The following is a 23,074-nucleotide window of genomic DNA, read 5'->3' as shown; positions in this document are numbered from 1 at the left end:
GGAATTCACTCTACATACAAAAACAAAGTAAATATAAGGCTGATGATTTTGTGTCAGTTACACAAAATATAATTCAGAAAAGCAGGAATGCTACCAAAATTATCTTTAGAATAAAGTATGGTATAAATAAAAAGTAGTAATTAAACAAATCAATTGATTCAAAATACTAGCTCTACTGAGCAGTTCATGGTGCCAGACACAGAACATATGCTAAAAGCCTAAAGATGATGATTTTTTTTCTCTATAATTCTTCTCTGAGGCACACGTATTTGCTTCGGCAAGTTGTCTCAATATCAAAATTTCAAACTGAGTTTAAATTTCAACTTTTCCAAAACAATGAAAGACAACGGTGTTCACCCTGATTTCAATTAATGCACTATCTTCACATCTGTAATTGCCTCTGGTATTATTGTCTGGAAGCCCAGTCTCTCTCAGAACCTACCTAGCAGTCTCCCTCATTCTTCAATATTTGGCTCAAATTCGTGCTTGGTCAAGTTCTCAATTAATCTTTTCTAGCATCATTATTACTTCCTCTCTATATGCTACACTGGACAAGTGTCTTGACATAAAGATGAATTCAGCTCTCTACAAATTGACCATCTAGGGTCATATAAAGTCTTCAGCTATGACAGTTGCATACAAGAACTGCGTAAGACACAGAAGACAAAAGAGCTAACTTTCAGGACTGGAGTCAGAAATTGTTTAAAATGGTACCCACAAAGGAAATGACAACAGAATTAACTCTACAAACTATGTGTAAAAGCTTTCTACAAAGTTACATTGCTGAGGGTGAAAAGCAGGCTTTAACAATGTTTAAGCTTTTAGGAAACACTATGTACAAGAACATTATTTGTTAACATACCTTAGTGCTATCTTTGACTTCTACATTCTTTCCTGTATTCCGAAGGCTGAACGCGTTGAATGCTTGGTTCATTTTGGTTACTTGAATAGGAGACACACAGGCAAATTCAACAGGTGAGAAGGGACTTGTTCCTTGGTCATAAAGGCATTCAGGCTTTTAGCAAAGGGGACGTGTGAAATTTTGAGGGGGTGTCAGGCATACTCACAGGAATCACTTGGCTTAGCGATTTTAGTGGCTGAGGCAATTGGTAGCAATTTCATGCAATTCTGGCACGTTCTAATGTCAGGAATGACTGTTATTCTTCAGCACCTTTCCAATGCCCTTCATTTCAGAAGGCACAATAAATATTTACTGTTTTATTAAATGGTTAAAATCTTCTCCCAAAGTAGACAGTTGACTTTGTGATCAGTCTACCTTTTGGAGAAGATATTGAATGCTCAAGGACAGGCTGAACTATTGCATGCTTAGAAAAGGATACATGAAGGGTGCCTGGGTGGCTCAGTCAGCTGAGTGTCAGACTTCAGCTCAGGCCATGATCTTATGATTTGTGGGTTCAAGCCCCGTGTCGGGCTCTCTGCTGTCACCTCAGAGCCTAGAGCCTGCTTTAAATTCGGTGTCTCCCTCTCTCTCTGCCCCTCCTCTGCTTGTGCTCTCTCTCAAAATATAAATAAATAAATAAATAAATAAATAAATAAATAAGGATATGCTAAAAATATGAGACTGAGAAGCATAAATGTCTATATATTTTTGAATTGTATATACATCAGATATAAATTTTAAATAATACATGTTCCATATATTATTTTGAATTTATATATATTTATTTTTTTAATTTATATTGAATATATATATATATATATGTACATACATAGCATACAGATATGTATATAAATATGTATAATATTGATAACTTATTTTTTTTTCTACCAGGGAATAGAATTTCAGTGAATAAAAGCCTATAACTAAAAACCTTGAATATGGAGCTGGAATTGTTTGCTAAATTTCTTTAAATCAGAACCAGACCTGTAGAGATTTCTTTTTTAAGTAACTACTTGTAAATATCAAAATTTTAATTTTTTCCGAGCTTTTTGATCTAGCCAAGGATTATTTTTTCCCCACCTATTTGTAGCTAGAAAATATTTTTCACTTAAAGAAAATGCTAACTTACACATATTTTTAGTGAAGATATATCCTAAATACCTTTATGGTCCATTTTAGAACAAAACACAACCTGACAATAGGATAAAGGGCATAAAACAAGACTGTGCTGTATTTTATCTGAATAGTAGAATGCAGAAGTATCTTTCCAAGGACAACAAAAAGGTGAGCGCTGCTTCCTGATGGCCAACACCTCACCATCCTGGAATTGCGTTAGAACCAAAGGAAAAGCTGATACATAGAAACACCTAACAAAATATTGTGAGAGGGACCAGACTGATAAAAACTTGTTTTTTAAGATGCTGACAATATTGGCTTGCTACCTGGAAAAAAAAAAAAAGTTATGGCCACCATATACATATGAACTCCAGTGAATTTTTAGAATATATTTTAAAGATAAATCTATACAACCAATAGTGGAATAGCAAACTCTATTTTGTTTTGCTTTGTTTTACATTTTTATTTAAATTCTAGTTAGTTAACATATGGTGTAACGTTGGTTTCAGGAGTAGAATTTAGTGATTCATCATGTATGTATAACATCCAGTACTCAACACAAGTGTCTTCCTTAATACACCATCACCCATTTAGCCCTCCCTGCTATCAACCTTCAGTTTGTTCCCTCTAGTTAAGAGTCTGTTTTTTGGGTTTGTCGGTTTTTTTCTTTCTTCAATTGGTTTGTCTCTTAAATTCCGCATTATGAGTGAAATCCTGTGGTATTTGTCTTTTTCTGACTGACTTATTCTTTTTGATTTAAGATAAGAGGAGCATGTATATATTTTTATTTATTCATTTATTTATTTATTTATTTATTTATTTTAATGTTTATTTATTTTTGAGACAGAGAGAGACAGAGCATGAGCAGGGGAGGGGCAGAGAGAGAGAGCGAGACACAGAATCCGAAGCAGGCTCCAGGCTCTGAGCTGTCAGCACAGAGTCCGACACAGGACTCAAATCTTCAAACCATGAGATCATGACCTGAGCCGAAGTTGATGCTTAACTGACTGAGCCATCCAGGCGCCCCTCCCTGATCCCATATTTTTCTGTATTCTAAGTGGAGAAAATTCTTGTCTCTTAAGGGCAATAATGGATTGGGCCCAAGTGAAAAATCGAGGATAATTTTGCTATATTAAGGCCTGTAACATTAATTATATCTGCAAAGCTTTTCCCACCACACCATGTTGACATATTTACAGGTTTTAGGGACATCTTCCCAGGTAGGGCGGAGGGAGAAAGAGGAAAAAATTCTGCCTACAGTATGATTTTTATGCATTTATCCAATGTTAGTATTTACTCTCATGTTTCATTAGCTAATATTTAAGGTAATAATATTTACTCTCAAATCCCAGCCCCATGGTTTCTATCAGAGATATAATTAGTAAATTACAGCAATAAGATAAGCATGAAATAAGATTAATTATGTAATACATATTCAAAAGCATTTTATAGACTTTCTGAAATAGATTCAAATCGATATTTTGAATCAAATGTGTTCTTTTATTTCTTTATCCTTGCCCCAAATCTCCCACAGTCTCCCCCCCCTTGCATACATACATACACTCACAGACACGTAAAACTGGGTTTTATGTGAAGTGTTAATGTATTTTAAGAAGCATTTCCTCAGAGGCTACTCATCAGCATCGAACACTTCTTTCCAAACATACTATGTTTAAAAGTTGAATTAACTGATTGGCTAGCTGGCTGCTAGCCAAAGTTCTTGCTACTCAATTTAATGGCCAGTTTTACTTAATCTTATGAAATGTGTCTAATGTCATTAATCCCTATAATTTATATAAGTAGTTATTTCTAAATATTTTATGGCGAAAATAGCCCCTCCAAGTGCGTGTGTTAAGTAACTTTTCTTTTACAATTTCTAACACTTAGTTGAAGATATTGTGGCACAGAATAACTAGCCTCTCACCAGGCCCATTTTTCCTGTGTTTTGAGGGATTCGACTAGACTAACTTGCCTGGTTCATTTTGGCAGTTAACTTTAGCCATTTGTGCCTAAGATCTAACAAAACGATGAGGAGCTACATCTAAACTTGATGTTTTGCTATTTCCTTCTCTGGGTCTTTATGGAAACCAGCTTGACCAACATGGAAGCCCCGTGCTGAACATGGAGGAACCATTAAATAGAAGTTCCCGCTGCTTTTAATCACTGCTTACCGGAGAGTCACCTGCTCACTAATCATACCCCACTGTTTTACCCTGTATAAGAGCAAGATATTGTATTAAGGGACTGAGAGTCTGTGGTTTACCTGTCGTCGCAAGTATCGTTGCAACAACTAGTACAGATACTGTGATAAAAGAAACTCAATCTTGCCCAATTAATAAACTGACATCTCTAAAGAATAGCCTGCATGTTCAAACTTAGGGTCTATGGGGAGCCCCTGGGTGGCTTAGTGAGTCGAGCGTCTGACTCTTGATTTCAGCTCAGGTCATGATCCCAGGATCATGAGATTGAGCCTTGTGTTGCTTTCCATGTGGAGCCTGTTTAAGATTCTCTCCACCGCTCCAGCTCCCCTTTCTCCCCACCCCGTTCCCCCACTGGTGCACTCCCTGTCTCTCTAGCTCTCGCAAAAAACAAACAAAAACTTAAGGCCTACAATATATTAGATCTGGTGCCTATTATTTTCAGCTTGAACCAAATCACCTGTAGGTCAGTGGTAGCTTCTATGGCTCAGTCAGCGCAGGTAGAATCCTCTTTTCATTCTGCGCAAGTTTATCATTTTCACATAGAGATGACCATCACATGAGTCACTTCAGTAGTTTTACTGTGGGCCTGAAGTTTTCCTTTTCTTTCTTTTAAGAGATATTTCTTAGGGAAAGAAACAACATCCTTCCAATACTCAAAGAACTGACTGAGAGCCAAAAGAAGTGGAAAAAGTGGTACGATGACAAAATATAAGTAAAGTAATTTAATTCGACTTTATTATTTAAATGATATAAATTCTTCTTTTTCTTTTTTTTTGAGGATTCTGGTTTAAGTTGGCACTTCAGTTTTCTCCCTGCAAATCATACAGTAGCAAGAAGAATAAGAAAATAGTAGAAACATTTTTATGGAAGTAGAAGTGACTTTAAATTCCAAATACCTTTTTTAAGAGGAGAGAAAGAATAAAAAGTTAAGAACAACACACATTGGAAACCAAAGGGAGCTATATGCCAGATGAAGCCTAGAAGATGTGAAAACTTCTTCAGAGATATCCTAAAACCCATACCTCTTTATGGTCAGGAGCACAGCCTGAGATTCGAAACCCAAATATCTTATTTGGAGCAGCAAGAATGAAAGCATGTGTTAATCACAGAAGCTCCCTAGGTTTCTTGTTTCTGAACACCAAAGGGTCAGACCCAAATGAAGACTGACATGGGCGAGTCGTAAGGAATGGTTTGCTTCTGTGACAATGGAGCCGAAAGGAGACTTGAAATCCTAAACATTCTCTAGCTGAAAATTGATCGTAGGTAGAGGAAAGTGATGTCCAACTGGACCTACACACAATTCAATCTGTGAAAAACTCATGATTCAAAAATAAGTGGAAATTGATTGTGAGTATATAAAAAATACAATAAAAATAAAAAGATATGGCGTATGAAAAACCAGTTGCAAGTAAATAACACTTTCCAGAAAAAAAGATATATGTGTATATATGTATGGGTACATATATACCAGTATGCACCTAAATGTATTTATATTTCTCTCTCCTCTATCTATTCATAGTGCAGATAAAATTCTAGATTACACTATCCATGAGCTACAATGACAATAATGGAATGGATCATTTGTGTATCTATAATTTTAAGCATGTAATAATGTGGAAACAAGTTTATGTTGCCATAAATTATCTACCCTCCAGTCAATGGACCTCACCTAATGTTATCTATAATTCTGACTTCATTACTTAAGATGCTCTTTGATTCTGCCATATGATTTGAGAGAATAATTCTGTTTTTGTTGTACTTCTTCTGTGAGTTAAATGCGCTACATAAAATTCTCTAGTGAAAGCAAGGACGTTTTTGAAATGCTTATATCAAATCTATAGAAATTTGCTTAACCTTTCTTGTATTCTTTCATTATTGATTTTCTTAACCTCTTGACATAATGAGAGAATTCAGAAATACAACTGATGAAACTCTAAATATGGAATAATCTAACTGTGTTATGAAGTATTTCAACAAGGCCTGCCTCCTTCCATATCCAAAAGAAGCATAAAAGTATATTAAAACTGAAATAACTATGGCTAATACGCATTAGTTTCAACCTAGTTTCACATAGTATTTAGAAGTTGTCCCAGTTAAATCCATCAAAACACAAACCCTGCTAGGACAGGGGAGTTTTGTCCCTAAGGGCCCTTTCTTATAATTGCAGACCCATCAGATTTTTAAGTCATAGGGAAAGTCAATATGGAGTCTCCAGGGTAGCTCATTCTCTCCCAACTTTTCTATTTCTCTATTACTATGTTCACCTCATTTCAACTCTCATTCAAATTTTAACAACTGCAAGAGCAGGCTTATTTCAGAGCCTCTTGACATACATTTTTACCTGGTAGAAGATTCCAATACCCTCAGGGACCACATCAAAAATGCCCCACTTAAAAAGAATTTGCTGAAGTGCATTTATGAACTCAGTCTCTATGCATTCAGCAGTACAAGTCTATAATTTTCTTCAAATGAAGCTTGGCCTTTGAGCATAGTTATACTTTGTATCAAAGTCATATGCAATTATAGAAATGCATGGAAAAAATCAGCAGCCTTTAGGCAGCTGTCTGATCATAGAGGTTAAAGAAACACTAACAGATTATTTCTTCCAAAGCCCCGCCTCCAGTCAGAGATCTATTGCAACCACCTAACAGATCATTTTCTCTTTAAAAAAGTCTCCAGACTCTCTATAGAATGATATAGAAACACTTAATATCCTAATATATTGCTCATGAGGTTAAAAAAAAAAGGATATTTGAGTAAGAATGTGTATGGTTGCTGATTATACATTTGGATCAGGAAAGCCTTTTACAATGAATAGCAAAAGACCATAATTACTAAAGAAGGGGCAAATTAGTTTTACTATCCTGCAAAAGCAGGTAACTACTATGTGGCAAATTATAATCCATGAATATTTAATTTCCCTTAGGTATTTCTCTCCTGTAACATGACAGAGGGTATATCAAGAAATGACTCTTCTAAAAATGCAAATTCTTCTCTTGAATGTTTAACTCCTTTGTTAATCTGATGAGTGGTTCTTTTTTCAGTCTTTAGCTATTATCCAAAAAAGAAAAAAAAAGAAAAAAAAATCCTGCTGAAAGAAACCAAGCTGAATTTCAATCATAATAGGCTTTAGAAATCCACACTTCTGTAGATATTTGCTGATATTTTAATAATAAAACTGAAAATTAATTACTTCAGTTGAAAAACTCAACTAATATTTCAGATTGCCTATGGAAATATAAGTTAGAAAATTTTGGAGAATTTTATAATGATATGTCTGTGGTAAATTTATAAATGTTACATATTTTTGTCACTCTACCTTAAAATTAGCCGTGGTAACCTTAATTATACTCTATATTTTTATATCTTTAAAATTTTTGTGATGAAATCTTACTATGTGTAAATCTCACACCTGAATTAGCATCTGATATGAAGACTTATGGAGAAAAATTTTATGCATAGGATACAAAACAAGACATCAAAAACAAAATAAGCCTGATCACAAAGATGTTATTTTACTCATTTTTAAAGATCTTCTCTAGATAGACAGAAAACAGCAACAACAACAACAACGAAAAACACTTCCCTGAATTGAAATGCCAAAGGCCTAGAACTAACCAATAGAAACATATTTAGTAGCAGTAATCATATTTCCTCCCGGAGAGTTCAGTACAGAGTGCTAATTCTGTATTCACATCTAACCCAACTATCAGTGTATTCAAATAAAAGCCAACATCATGAAACAAATTTTGATAGGTTCAGGAGGATCTCTGTGAGAATGAAAACATAGTCCAAGTGCCTACTACAGGGCCTGAAACACATATGTGTGAAATAAAAACATGAAAAAAACTAAATGGATATGCCTAGTAATATTTTCTAAAAATATTACCATCTTTTATTTTTACTTCAATGTACCACTCTTTATTTTTATTTAAAAAATGTGTCAAATTGTCATTTTGCCAGTCCTAGATTGCCTTCCATTTTGCTGAGGTTTCTCTTAAGCTTTCATACTTATCTTTAATAAATATTCATTCTTCCTTCATTTGTGTACGACTATTAACACCCCAAATTTCTGTGTTTCCTAAGGATGCAAACTGCTTCAAAATGCCTCTTTCTTTTATATAAAAATGTATATGCATATGTATAGATGAAGATGTGTTTCAAAAATATTCCCCAAATTCAAAATTTCAAATCAGTTTTTACCTGTATGCCCTTGTCCAATTACTTCAGAAAGAATGTTTGAAAGACCAATGATGTTTATGATTTCTTTATTTCAAAATATAAAGCCCCAGCTGACTTTTTGCAAATATTCCTTTGTCCTCCATTCTTTCTTAATTTAATTTTGAATATATTCATTGATGTCCAGTGTATGAAGTAATGGTATAATCTGGCAAGTGGCATAGTGATGTGAGTTTTTGTTTATTGTTTTCCTCCAGAGTTAAGATAAAATGTGCCTGCATGGGTTGTGGGATTTGTTATGATATGATACTCAGGAGAACAAAGGAAACAAATAAAAACAAATAAAATTAAAAGGGTTTTCAAAGATGCTTAAGGAGAATGGTGACAGTTCAAATCAAAATTTCTCAAATCATCTTAAACAAAGTTTAAAAATTAAGGGAAAATAAAACTAAACACATATCTTCACTAGAACTGGAAGGCACAAATACCAAAAAAGTAAATACTGCACTGTGAGGAGAAACACACATGCACACACACACCGAGAGAGAGAGAAAGAGAGAGAGAGAGAGAGAGATTGAAAGAGAGAGAGAGAGAGAGAGATTGAAAGAGAGAGAAAGAAAAAATTAAGAATCTTGCCAAAACCAAAAAAATTTAAAAGAACAAAAGAATTCAAAATACACATAATACCTACCTCACATTTTCTATACTTCCCCCCAAAAGAGGCATTTAGTAAAAGAAATCTAATTTATTAAACTGATAGAAGAGGATATTCCACATCCAAATTATGCTCAAAACAGAATTTGTAGATAAAATAAAACATTAGAAATTAGAGATTTAACAAAAAATGCCCTGAGAACAGAAATTGACCACAGGTTGAAGTAAAACTAGAATTGATTGAGTTTATAAAAGATTAAAAGACAAAAATTCATACAAAAAATGAAAACTTCATTACAAAATGCCAAGGGAAGTATTGATTTGAATGAAAACTTAACAGAAAATATCGTAACAAAACAAAACAAAATCAAAAACAGGAAGTAACCAAGAGATCAAAATTGAAAAAGAAAATTTAAAAATTGCCCAAAACTCATGGGTAAAAGAGGAAAGGTAGCAGAAACTATTAGCTTTCAAAAATAATAATGATCAAAACCACATATTTCAGGGTGTTTAGTTGAGTTATTGAGAAAAGTAACAATGTTTATTTATAAACATTTCTATAAAAATATAATAAAAATAAATATAAATAAGTATATAAATATATTAAAATATATAAAAATATAAATAAAAATAAAATAAAAATATTTGAACTAAATTTCCATTTCAAAAACCATAAAAGAAGCAGAAAGAAGGCAAATACAAAGACAAAATAGAAATCAGTGATGTAGAGAATAGAATTATGTCATAAGACACAATTAATAAATCAATATTCCACACTTAAAAAACTTATTAAATAGGACTGCCGGGAGGCTCAGTTGGTTGAGCGTCCCACTCTTGATTTCAGCCCAGGTCATGATTCCAGAGTCATGGGATCAAGCCTTGCATCGGGCTTCAGCATGAAGTCTGCTTAAGATACTCTCTCTCTCTCTCTCTCTCTCTCTCTCCCCCGTCTCTCTGCCCCACTCTTCAACTTACACACTCTGTCTCTAAAAACAAACAAACAAAAACTGATTAAATAAACACCTTGTAAATTGAATCAAGATGAAGAAAGGAAAAGTACAATTAACAAAATAAGATGTATCAAAAGGATATAACTGTTGAAATAAGATAAAAAATAAAAGTGCTCAGATATTATAAAACCTAGATAAATGATTCATATCCTAGAGAAATTGAGTTTATCTTATTAGATAGAGAAAGTTCAGACAGACAAATATGTGTAATGAAAATAATAGAGAATATTGAAAAAGAAAGGAAGAAAGAAAGAAAGAAAGAAACAAACTACCGACAAAAAGTACAATTCAAAATGGAATTCAAAAAAGTCTTCAATTTTTTCCAGAATTGTGATGGCTAATTTTATGTCTCAACTTGACTGGGCCATGAGTGCCCAGATATTTGGTCAAAGACTGCTGTGGACATTTCTTTGAGGGTGTTTTTGGGTGAGATAAACAGTTATATGGTTAGACTGAGTAACACATGTTGCTCTCCTAATGTGGGAGTGCCTCTTTCAATCAACTGAAGGCCTAAATGAGCAAAAGGGCTAACCCTTCCCTAAGGAAGATAATTGTTTTGTTTTGTTTTGTTTTGTTTTGTTTTTGTCATGACTACCTCTGAACTGGGATACCAGCACTTTTCCTGCTGGAACACCAGCTCCCTTGAGCTCTCATATGGATGAGAAATGGCTCATCCATAACTGGGTGAGCCATTTCTTTATAATAAATCTCTTTCTATGTATATATCCTATCAGCTCTGATGCTCTGGAGAAGTCTAATATAAAAATATAGAAAAAGGAAGAGAATTTTTCAAAGATTATTTTTTATGAAGCAAGTATTATCTGGGCATCTAACTGATAAAAATATTACAGCAAAAAAATAAATAAATGACACAATTATAATATTTCTGAATTGAAGGTTAGACTATTAAATAAAATTTTAGCACACCAGACCCAAAAATGTCACAATGGGAAAACAAGGAATAGAGTATGAAAATTAATATTGTAATAGGTTATATAACTCATAGAATGTAACAATAATCCACAAATCCATATTGCTAAAAACAAGTAAATAAATCATCCTTTGAGTGCTGAGAAATTTACAATAAATTATAGATTGTGAAAATCACTATTTGACAGCCATCACAATAATAATTCAAGGAAGGTTCATCAATAAACACTAAAACTATTGAATGAAAGTTTGAAGAGTAATGTGATATTTACATAGTGTCAGAGAGTCTTTCCTGCAAAGTACTGATTAATTACAAAAGATAAAATAGTAACCTTACAGTGCATCACTTAGCAGATACTACCTTAGCCAAATAATAAAGGTTAATAGTGCCTGTAAGGACAATAGGGATTTCATATTACTCTGGGTATGACGCACTGAAGAAAAAAAAAAAAAAAAAAAAAAGAAACTTCTACAGTATAATTGCTAAAAATGCATTATGTGATTCTCATCAGAAATCAAAAACTAATGTTAGGAGCGCCTGGGTGACTCAGTCAGTCAAGCATCTTGATTTTGGCTCAGGTCATGATCTCATGGGTTTGTGAGATTGAACCCTGCATCAGGACTGTGGTGACAGCTCAGGTCCTGCTGGGAATCCTCTCTCTCTCCTCTCTCTGCCCCTCCTCCCCACTCACGTACTCTCTCTTTCAAATAAAGTTAAAAAGCAAAAGTTAAAAAAAAGAAACTAATGCTATAGTTTTCCAAATGAGGGGCATTCCTCAAAATTAATGTCCTATACTCTTTAAAAATGTCAAGATCACGAAAGACAAAGAAAGGCTAAGGAAATATTCCTAATTAAAGGTGACTAAACCAGTGTGGTAGCTGCATGTAACCTTTGACCCTGAATTGGTGGTTACGCCAGAAACAGCTTATTTTTCTGTAAAGGACAGACATTATTGGAACAGTAGGAAAATATTAATAGGACTCATAGGTTAGAAAATAGCATAATTTTTTTGATAATTAGCTCATTTTTCTCACTGGATTGTGATTATATAAGAGAATATCTTCATTTTTAAGGAACATGTATTAAAATATTTAGATATAGAGTAACATCATATATTTAACTTACTCTCGGATGGCTCAAAAATAATACATACCAGAAATGATGTAACCGAAGTAATAAAATGCTTAGCATATGAGGAATGAGCGTGAGGATACATAGAGGACCTTTGCAGTACATTTAAAAATTCTCAGAAAATCTGAAATGATTTCAAAATAAAATGTTTAAAATAGAGGTCTCCTTTTACTAATTAGATTTTCAATTTCTATTTGAAGATTGATTTTAAATATTAGGGTTTGAAGTTTTGTTTTTTTTTTAATTTTTTAAAGGTTTATTCATTTTTCGGAGACTTAGACAGAGCATGAGTGGGGGAGGAACACAAAGAGAGAGGGAGACACAAAATCCGAAGCAGGCTCCAGGCTCTAAGCTGGCAGCACAGAGCCCGATGTGGGTCTCAAACTCACAGACCACAAGATCGTGACCCGAACTGAAGTTGGATGCCCAACAGACTGAGCCACCCAGGTGCCCCTTAAATATTATTATTTATATCTTTGTAATGTAGTATTCCTATTTAAGTAGCTCACCTTTCAGAGGATTGGAGTGATTTATATTGAAACATTGCATTTTTGTGTAATAAAGAGTGGTGTTATATTAGTATTAAAATTTCATGATGGTTGAAAATAGTGGCAACGATTCAAATATAATGAACTTTCCTTGTAAAGAAAAGAAAGTTATGCAAACCCCATAATTAGAGTTTAGTAGAATCACCTTGAAGTGTAATACGAAAAAAAAAGATATCAAAGATGTGTGCTAACCCAAGAGTTTTCTCCAATGGGTTTTATGCTTGTCATGGAGAAGAAACAAGAGTACAGAATGCAAAAAATACTTAACGCAAAGCAATAGTCGAAACTTTGTTTTAATCTCACTGGAATAGGGAGACCAGAATTGTATAGAGGGCTACCAAGACATGGGACTTTAGAGCAAACATCTCAAATGGAAGTGAACTTCAGAAAAGCACATCTGCACCTAGCCTTCTTTTCAGTGATTGGATGTTTCTAATGGCACATGTTCAGTTGCCATCCAAACAAACAAAACAAAACAAAGCAAAAAAACAGAAAGAAGGAAAATGCAAGCAAGAAAGCAAGCAGCTGCTGAGGAGCTACCCCTCCACCCCCCAAAAAAACACCCCAAAACAAACAAACAAACAAACAAACAAATCTCAGCAGCGTTTTTTATACAAACGTTTAAAAAAATGGGAACACCCAAATATCCATTAACAGTAGGATGGATAAATAAAATATTGTATATATGTATTGAAAGATCCTACTGTAATGAAATAGAATAATCTACTTGCAATAATGATGATGAATATCATAGATTGTTGAGTAAGGTCAGACATGAGACATATACCACATATAGAAAATATGTCATAAATAGAAATATACCATATATAGAAAATATATATACCATATATAGAATATACCATAAATAGAAAATTCATTAACAGGCAAAATGACCAACAGTGATAGAAATAAAAATAATTTTATCTTTGCCATGATATAACTGGGATGGGACACAAGGTAGTGGGGAGGGGCTTCTGGATATTGGTAATGTTTTGTGTCTTAATCTGGTTGTTCTATGTTAGTCTGGACACTATGTAATTAAATTGTATACTTAGGATCTGTCACTTTTTGTATGCTGTTATATTTCAATATAAATGTTAAAAACAAATGAAATAAACTACTGTTTCCTGTACAGAGTTCTATAAAAGGAAAACTTTATTGCTAATTCAATTAATGAGGACTCTATGAGTAAGACACATTCTTTGTAGTATTATCTGTGAAATAATTTTATTAGTAATGAAGTGAAATTTATTGGTAATAAAGATATAATGTCCAAAAGTAGCCAATCCTTTGACATAGTAGAGAACAAGAGAAAAGATAAATGATTGAAAAAGGGACTCTTGAGAGAGTCAATTTACTTAGATACACCTGTCAAGTTATATTTTATTTTAAGTGAGAAGGACTGGGTAAATACCAAAATAAAAATACAGAAAACAACACTGTCTGTGGTTATGCTATGTTTCCACAGACCAAATGCGCTCAGACTTAACTTAGATTTTGGATGTGTAGAGTTTTTCAAACTGTCATTGAACACATATAAAAATTCTATCTCTTCAGGGGCGCCTGGGTGGCGCAGTCGGTTAAGCGTCCGACTTCAGCCAGGTCACGATCTCGCGGTCCATGAGTTCGAGCCCTGCGTCAGGCTCTGGGCTGATGGCTCGGAGCCTGGAGCCTGTTTCCGATTCTGTGTCTCCCTCTCTCTCTGCCCCTCCCCCGTTCATGCTCTGTCTCTCTCTGTCCCAAAAATAAATAAAAAACGTTGAAAAAAAATTAAAAAAAAAAAAATTCTATCTCTCCATAATGTTGTTTGGTAAGGGATGATTTCAATTGTTTGCTTTTGTTTTTAATTTTTTTTATTTTTAATTAATTTATTTACTGTCGAATTAGCTAACATATAGTGTAGTCTCGGCTTCAGGAGTAGATTCCCATGATTCATCACTTACATACAATATCCAGTGCTCATACTAACAATGAGCTCTCGTCATTGCCCATCAACAGGGCTCTCCTCAATGCCCATCACCCGTTTTCCCCACCCTGCCAATCTCTCACCGCCATAAACCCTCAGTTTGTTTCCTGTGTTTAAGAGTGGAAATGAATATTTTTGACTTTAAGGAGATTATTGAACAATTTTAAAAATATGTGGTCATTATACGGTTTGAAAGCAACTTCAAAAACAATTCATAATGCATTGCTAAAAGTAATCTTATGATATCAAGACAGTACTTTATCTAGGTGCATACTATTTCCTTATTTGGCCAAAGCAGAAATGCACAAAAGTGCATTGAGGTTAAGAGTTTTTTTTTTCTTTTTTAAAGTTGTCAAATAGCTTGATTAGGCATTTATTCAAACATTTAATTAATATATACTTATCGCTTCCTAGTAGGTAGGCCTGGAACTGGATATGGCAGTTTGACCAATTACACATGGCAGTTTTCCTTTCTAGAATCTGCACTGTAGAGTGGATGATACACATGGATTGGGTTGTATTGGGTCATAGTTCCAGTGTTGGAGATGTCAACAATATTGGATCATTTTTCTTCATCTTCTACTAATGGCAACGTGTAAGGGTATGCCAGGCTTTTTCCAAGAAGGCTCAGCTTTCTTTTATTCTTGTTCCACTTTTGTTTCCTTGCCTATTCTCTACTCTGTGTCAGATTCCGATACACTTAAATCCTGAAGAGCCCCTCCACTGTTATTTGTCATTGTCACCACTACTCTGAAAGCCTAAGAAGAACTCATTCTCTATCTCAGGTTGGTTACTAAGAGATTGGTGTAAATTACTAAAGTGCAACGAGATCTAAGCTTCATATATTTATTTAATGTAAAAGTGAACAGGGGCGCCTGGGTGGCTCAGTCCATTGGACATCCGACTTCAGCTCAGGTCATGAACTTGCAGTTTGTGAGTCCCAGCCCCGCATCGGGCTCTGTGCTGACACCTCAGAGCCTGGAGCCCGTTTCGGATTCTGTGTCTCCCTCTCTCTCTGCCCTTCACCTGCTCATGCTCTGTCTCTCTCTGTCTCTCAAAAATAAATAAAATGTTAAATGTTTTTTTAAATAAAAAAAATAATATAAAAGTGAACATTAGAAATTTTACCTTACTTTATTTCTAGATCTTACGATTTCTTTAGAAAACAGGGAAAAGTTGCTTAAGTCTAGATCAAAATGGATTACATTAAGGTTTGGGCCTGACTTTCATCAATTGTAGTATGATGTACATCTATGTTTGTCTAGCAATAGCACGACTGCTGTAACTAATTTAACTAACATATTCTGCTAGTGTTAGTTATCCTAATATGTTTGTTGATTGGAAGTATATTGCTACATGTTTATATTTCCTTTGTCTAATGACAAAGGACAAGTATAAATGGGATAAATTGATAGATGTTAGATGGATGGATGGATAAATAGACAGACAGATATTTTAATTAAGCCATAAATACGTGTCCATAATAATGAAATATTTTCAGAAACATCAAGTAAGGGAAAAAATGCTCAGTTCACATTTTGCTTCAATCCCCAAAGTTTTGAAGAGTAAAATTTTTTAAACGTGATTCACTGCCAGAACTGTGACTGGGAAATGACAGGGGTGAAGACGAAGAAAGAAAATTAAGTCTCTAAGGAACAGAACCGCGAAGATCTTTGATAATTAGAACCAAAGTCTTTCCTAGTGGCCGGTTCAAATCCAGCTGATTTTAGCAGAGGTCAAAAGTGTTTTGATCCGATGGATGTTCAATATATTCATGAAACAAAGACAAAGGAGCGGCCTTCTCTTCGGTCATCTCTGATCACATCTTCAAGTCTACAATAGTAATTGGCAAATTCATTAACTAGCTCTAGAAAAAGTTGACAAGTATTAAAATAGAAAAGAGACTGCCCTATTGAATATAATACAAAAGGAGATTGTTAAGGAGACATTAACTATTCTGTTCTTATTTTTCTTTACCTCTAAGCTGAATTTGACCTACTAATTTTGAAACTAAGCTATAGTTTTGAGGCCATAGTGTAGGAGAGAAAATGCTCTCTACTTCATCTCCCCAAGTATAATGTCTCTGTGAATTAAAATACTTTACTCCTAAACTCATAACTTACTTTTAAAAATACTATTATTTTTTTTTCAGTAAAGATGGTGTTGAAGGTCATGCTTTGAAGCCTTCACTTGGCTGTGAACATATAACAAAGGGAGATAAAATATGACAATGAGAAATAAATTATAACAAAAAATAATTAAAGGTCATAGCCTCCAACAAAACAAAAAAAATAATAATAAGGAAAAAAGAATAAAACAAAGTGGTGAGCCTGGCTGAAGTAATACGTCTTACTGACTCAAGCAGGCAAGGAAACTGGGAGCTTGGCTCACTGGGTAATGAGATGAAAGGTGTTCCGCATCTTTTATTTATTAGGATTTTGATTTGGTGTCCTCCTTCCATTTATAAGGAAGTTAATTAAAAAAACTGTCACAAAACATTGATACCAAGACTTATATATGAAAGGAAACAAGAAAACATAGTTACAAATTACCAGACAATATCTAAACCAAGATTTGTTTCCCATATCTTTGATTTCTTTAATGTAACTATTGGGCAGATATTTTGAAATACTATTTTAAGAACTAATACTAGACACAGACCCAAGAGTGCCAGGAAATGCCAAACTGTTAGTAAAAAATTATAAGGTCCCAGAAATAATAAGTGAGAGACAGAGACAGAGAGGGGGAGAGGGAGGGAAGGAGAGAGAGGGAGAGGAATAGAAATGTAGAAATTCCAAAATAAGTGGAGATTATTGACCCTAAGAAGGGCATCCAATAAATTCAAATTTAGGAATTCATTTCAGTGATCTCAAAATTAAGATAACAAAGTAATCTAGGGGCGCCTGGGTGGCTCAGTCAGTTAAGTCTCCAAATCTTGGTTTCAGCTTGGGTCATGATCTCATGGTTCATGAGTTTGAGCTCTGTGCTGGCAGCTCAGAGCCTGCTTGGGCTTCCTCTCTCTCTCTCTCTCTCTCTCTCTCTCTCTGCCCCTCCTGTTCTCTCTCTCTCTCTCTCTCTCTCTCTTGCTCTCTCTCTCTCTCTCTCTCTTTCTCTGTCTCCCTCAAAATAAATAAATAAACTTAAAAAAAAGATAATAAAATAATCTAAAGAGATTTGAATATAATTGTAATAAGATATAGCAAAAAGTCAAATAATGGAATACATCCATAAAATAAAGTGGGTTTTTTTTAAACAACAAAATAAATAAAGGATATCGTGTTAAAGGCAAAAAGGATTGGTAATCCAAACTCCAAAAACACAAAAACATAAAAAAATAACTAATTAGAAATACACATATGTCTGGCTAGGAACCAACATAGTTCCTAACACAGAGTATATTGAATAATTAGCTCAGCAGTGTGTATGTGCTTGTGTGGGGAGTCTGTAGGGTGAGAGGGAAGGTGTTGTTCTAATAAAAAATGCAGCAAATAGTTTAATATTAAGTGTTCTTTGTTAATCTAATATTTAGTAAATTTGTAACGTAATAATCATTCACTATTGAAAAGGCTTTAGGAAAGTGAAGGCAGGAAAAAAAATCTAACAGCAATTCTAGATATAAAAAATATAAATGCTTGGCATAATAGTAATGTCGATGCATCCCCAAATTACTGTGACAAATAACATTTAAGAGAAAATACACTGTAGGGCTCTAAGTTCTCTTTGAAAAGATGAAGACTTAATAAAGATTTCAAAAACACCAGAAGTGTTTGTCTTACATGAAAGATGTGCTTCAGTTATGCATTCCAACTGAAAAACAAATGGAGAAAAGAGAGGCATTTTGAAACCAATGGGGTGGATATATTTATAAATGATCCACAATGAAGATTCAAAATGAGCAAAAAATGAAGTATGAGAAGAGAAAGATAGAAAGGGAAATGAGAATTGCAAGGAATAATGAAAACATTCTGTCTTGAAACATTGTTTAGTGTAGTAACAATTAGCTTAGCAATAAAATATTTTGTAAATGTGCTAGTTTGCACTGAGAAATAGGGAAACATATCATTTCAAATTGATTTTTTTTTCTTGTCATTTAACAGAAAGAAAATAGTGCTCCTTTTAACTAGGAGCTCATTCATTTCAGTGATAGCTTTAATGATAGTTAATCATGATAATGGCAGTGGCTGATGTAACTGCTTGTGATTAGTTCGGGCTTGTTTTTGTGTATATTTAAAGCAAAAGACAGCTTTTTCCAGAAACTTCAATTCTTTCTGCTCTATTTCCTCTCCTAAGTTAAAATGCAACATTTAACACTTACATATCCATTCTACATATCTGCATATCAAAGCACACAGCCTCACAAGGTGTTAAGAGTATATTTTTTGAGTCAAAAAGGCAAGGTCATTAGTGAATTCTAAGATTTCACAAAAAGTTTGTTTCTTTTTCCAACATATTCCCAGATGCTTCTAACATATAACATATACAACAGGCAGATGAGAGAGGAGAGAGGATGGAAGAGGGACAGGGAAAGGGAAAGATGTAAACATTAGGTGATACAGATACACTAAGTATTGTCTCTAGGTATGTGCTATATGGTGACTGTCTGCCCTAAACTTTCTTTCTCTTTTTTTAATCATTCAAAATAAAAACAAAAGTGTCCCGTCATTTAATAGTTTAAACAGAAAATTATTTTTAAAAATCTGGAATGATCACATAATTAAAAAAAAATAAATAAATAAACCAATTACCAGCAGAAGTGACCTAATGATCCAGTGAAGCTATTTCCATACGCTTTAGTAGGGAGTGGTATAGACTTTTTAAAAAATCAACTTTATTTATAATTTCAGGAGAAAAATTCTTTTTTTTTCTTTTTTTTTTTTTTATGTTTATTTATTTTTGAGACAGAGAGAGACAGAGCATGAACGGGGGAGGGTCAGAGAGAGGGAGACACAGAATCTGAAACAGGCTCCAGGCTCTGAGCTGTCAGCACAGAGCCCGACGCGGGGCTCGAACTCACGGACGGCGAGATCGTGACCTGAGCAGAAGTCGGACGCTCAACCGACAGAGCCACCCAGGCGCCCCCAGGAGAAAAATTCTTAAACTGCAAAATACTTGCATAGTTTCTTTCCCAAATTACTTCCTCATGAAAGACATCAGCAACCTGATAGATCCAGGGGAGCCTGGCTGGCTCAGTTGGTTAAGCATCTGATTCTTGATTTCGGATCAGGTCATGACTGTGATTCCTGACATGGGGTCCCACCTAGGGCTCTGTGCTGGCAGCGCTGAGCCTGTTTGGGATTCTCTCTCTCCCTTTCTTTGTCCCTCCCCCTGCTCATGTGCATGTGCTCTCTCTCTGTCTCTTTCTCAAAATAAATAAACTTAAAAAAAAAAAAGAAAGAAAAGAAACCTGGGGCTCCTGGGTTGCTCAGTCATTAAGGATCCTACTTAGCTTCAGGTCATGGTCTCACAGCTCAGAGCCTAGAACGTGCTTCAGATTCTGTTTCTCCCTGTGTCTCTGCCCCACCCCACTCACCCTCTGTCTCTGTCTCTCAAAAATAAACATTAAACAAAATTAACAAAAAATGCAAAAGAGAAAAAGGAACCTGATAGATCCTAAAATCAATAAAGTGGACTTTAAATATTTAAATTATATGTTTATGATTTCAAGTAGGGGAAGAAACTAAGATCATTTCTCTATTCAGACAAACATATCCTGTAAATGTTTTATTTCTATGGTCTTAATTTTCACTATAAGAAAAATAATTTCACTTCTATGTTTAATTTTCATCCTACAGCGCCCCCCGCCCCCCAACAAAACCACCCTGACTCCCAATGAGAAATTTAGATGAACAAGTTTGCCTCTGGGAAACTTGAGAATGGGAAGTGAGAATGTTTGAATATAGAGCACCAAAGACTTCCACTTTACTTCTATAATAAGTTTTTTTTTTTCTTTTCTTAAAGTTTGTGTGTTTCGCATGTGTGCATGTGTGCATAAGTGTGAACAAGGCAGAGAGAGGGAAAGAGAATCCCAAGCAGGCTCCACACATCAGAGCAGAGCCTGATGTGGGGCTTGAACTCACAAACTGCGAGATTATGACCCGAGCCCATCAGATGCTTAACTGACTGAGCCATCCAGGCGCCTCACCTCTATAATAAGTATTAAAGATGAACCACGTGAATATATGTGTATCAAGTGAGAATATAAATAGACAAGTTATGTGTACCCAGAGATAAATGTGTGATTTATAAAAGCATTTCTTGATATTTTAAAAATATTTTCTTTGATCTTCTCTTCAAAATGATTTTTCCATTTTCATACTAATTTTGTCTTTAAGTCCTCTGGGAGTGACAGAGCTATAGAATAACTACAATGTTCTGATATACTTCACATATGATTAGAATTAAAAGAATTTAAAAAGCCTTTGAGTGAAAAATGTGGTTAAACATCAGGATACTGCCATTAGCTCTTAGATACATGTGTAAACATATACCTTGAAAATTTTCTCTTTATTTCCAGTCTCTGCCCTTCCAATCATTCAGCAAATATTTTACTTGGATTTGCAACCATGTGATTAGCTGAGTAATCGACACCTGGAAAACAAAGTATTCTGTCTATAAAAGAAAGTACTAAACAGAGTTTTTCTGTACTGTGAATTCTAAGGCACAGAATGTGGTCTGTTATCATTACATAAATTTCCAAATAATTTTGATAGTGATAATAATACTCAACATATTCTTACCCAGAGACAGTCAGAAGCTAATTTCTATGTACTTAAACACTCAAAATATTTTTTTCTCTTACTTTGTGATTCCCAACATATTTAACATTTTCCTCTCGACTCACAAAGTATGATTTGAAATGATTATACTTCCATTTTTTTTTCTTATTTTGTGATAAATACCATGTTTTTGATGTCTGTGACTGTGATCTGGTGGGAAATATTCTTTAATATCCTATATATATATATATATTTTTTTTTCCACAGCATGCATGACGTCTATGGTTGGGAAACTTAAAACAAGGATGACAAAAAGCATGAATACCATGTAATAGGCATTCACATATGCACTTAATTCAAGAATGAATACAAATACAGAAAGAAGGGACTGATATTGAATCAGTAACACCTGGGAATTATATGGGTAATATGTGCACTATGCTTGAAGCAGCTGTTATCCGCCAAGTGATATCAAGGAAAGAAGGCATCTAATTTGACACTGAATAGTAACGTTGTTCCATAAACATGAAGAGGTCAGATAAAACTTAGACATGAAGAGGAAAGATTTAGAACAAACAAAAAGATGTAGAACACAAAAAGGCAAGCTTCAAGATACAGGTTGTGTTTGACTGAAGACAGAGAGGCTGCACAGGAATAGAGCCAGAAGGTGAACGGCTTTGAAGGCCATAGTTAGATGCTACTATTTGATCCAGGGAGCATTGGGAAAGCACTAAAAAGCCTGAGTAAAGAAATAATGTGGTTAAAGCCGCCAGAATTGAAAGGGGTTTAGATGTAGAACAGAGAACACTGTGGATTGGTTGTGTTTGAATTGATCAGGAGCAGGATTCAGGATTTAGCAGGGGAAATAAAATGGGTAAATTAGAGCAAAAATGAGAATACAAAGAAAAAATAAGGTTAAAAGAAATCCTGGATACCACATCCTAGGGGGTAGAAAGAAGAAAGGATGTCAGAATTGAAGTTACATTTCTTTCAATACGTACATTTGTGTTACCATCTATACTAGTTATCTAAGGCAGAATACTACAGGGCAGAAACACATGGAATTTTCCACGGCATGCCTAATTTTGGTCCCAAATTCATTCTGTTAATAGCTCTCTTAGCTTAGGCAAGTTGATTTCTACAAGCCTGAGTTTCCTTATCTGCTAACTGTGAGTGGTATTGTCATTAACATAACATATGTTGTTGTAAGATACAACTAAGAAATTAAATTTAATGTATTTTTTGTCAATTGATAATATTACAAATAGTAGCAATCGTTATAAAAGACCTTAAATTCTTCTAGTTTAGACAAAATCAGGAGTTTGTAAATCTATTTATGTATTTGGTCAATTTACATATATGTTATAATTTTATATATAGTATATGTAACTTATAAACATACATATATACATGCATTATATATGTATTCATGTATATATACAATAACATAGTTACAACTTCATGTGACTTTCACTATTTTTATTTCAAGTGGCCAATGACCACTTCTATCAGAAACAAAAATCATCAATCCAAATTCAACCCATAAGAGGTGTCATGATAAAGATAAATGACCAATTTTAAAGTGGCTTATGAGGTTATTTATTTTTATTAAATGTGTTTATTTTCTTTAAAAAAATCCTTATAGAAAGCATCAATGCATGAAGCTCTCTGGTTAAAGAGGGAATAGAAAGTTAGAGAATGATCTATTCTTGTGTCCCCAG

The sequence above is a fragment of the Panthera tigris genome, chromosome B1, assembly GCF_018350195.1.
Source record: "Panthera tigris isolate Pti1 chromosome B1, P.tigris_Pti1_mat1.1, whole genome shotgun sequence".
NCBI classification, from domain to species: Eukaryota; Metazoa; Chordata; class Mammalia; order Carnivora; family Felidae; genus Panthera; species Panthera tigris.
This window is presented reverse-complemented; position numbering follows the sequence as displayed.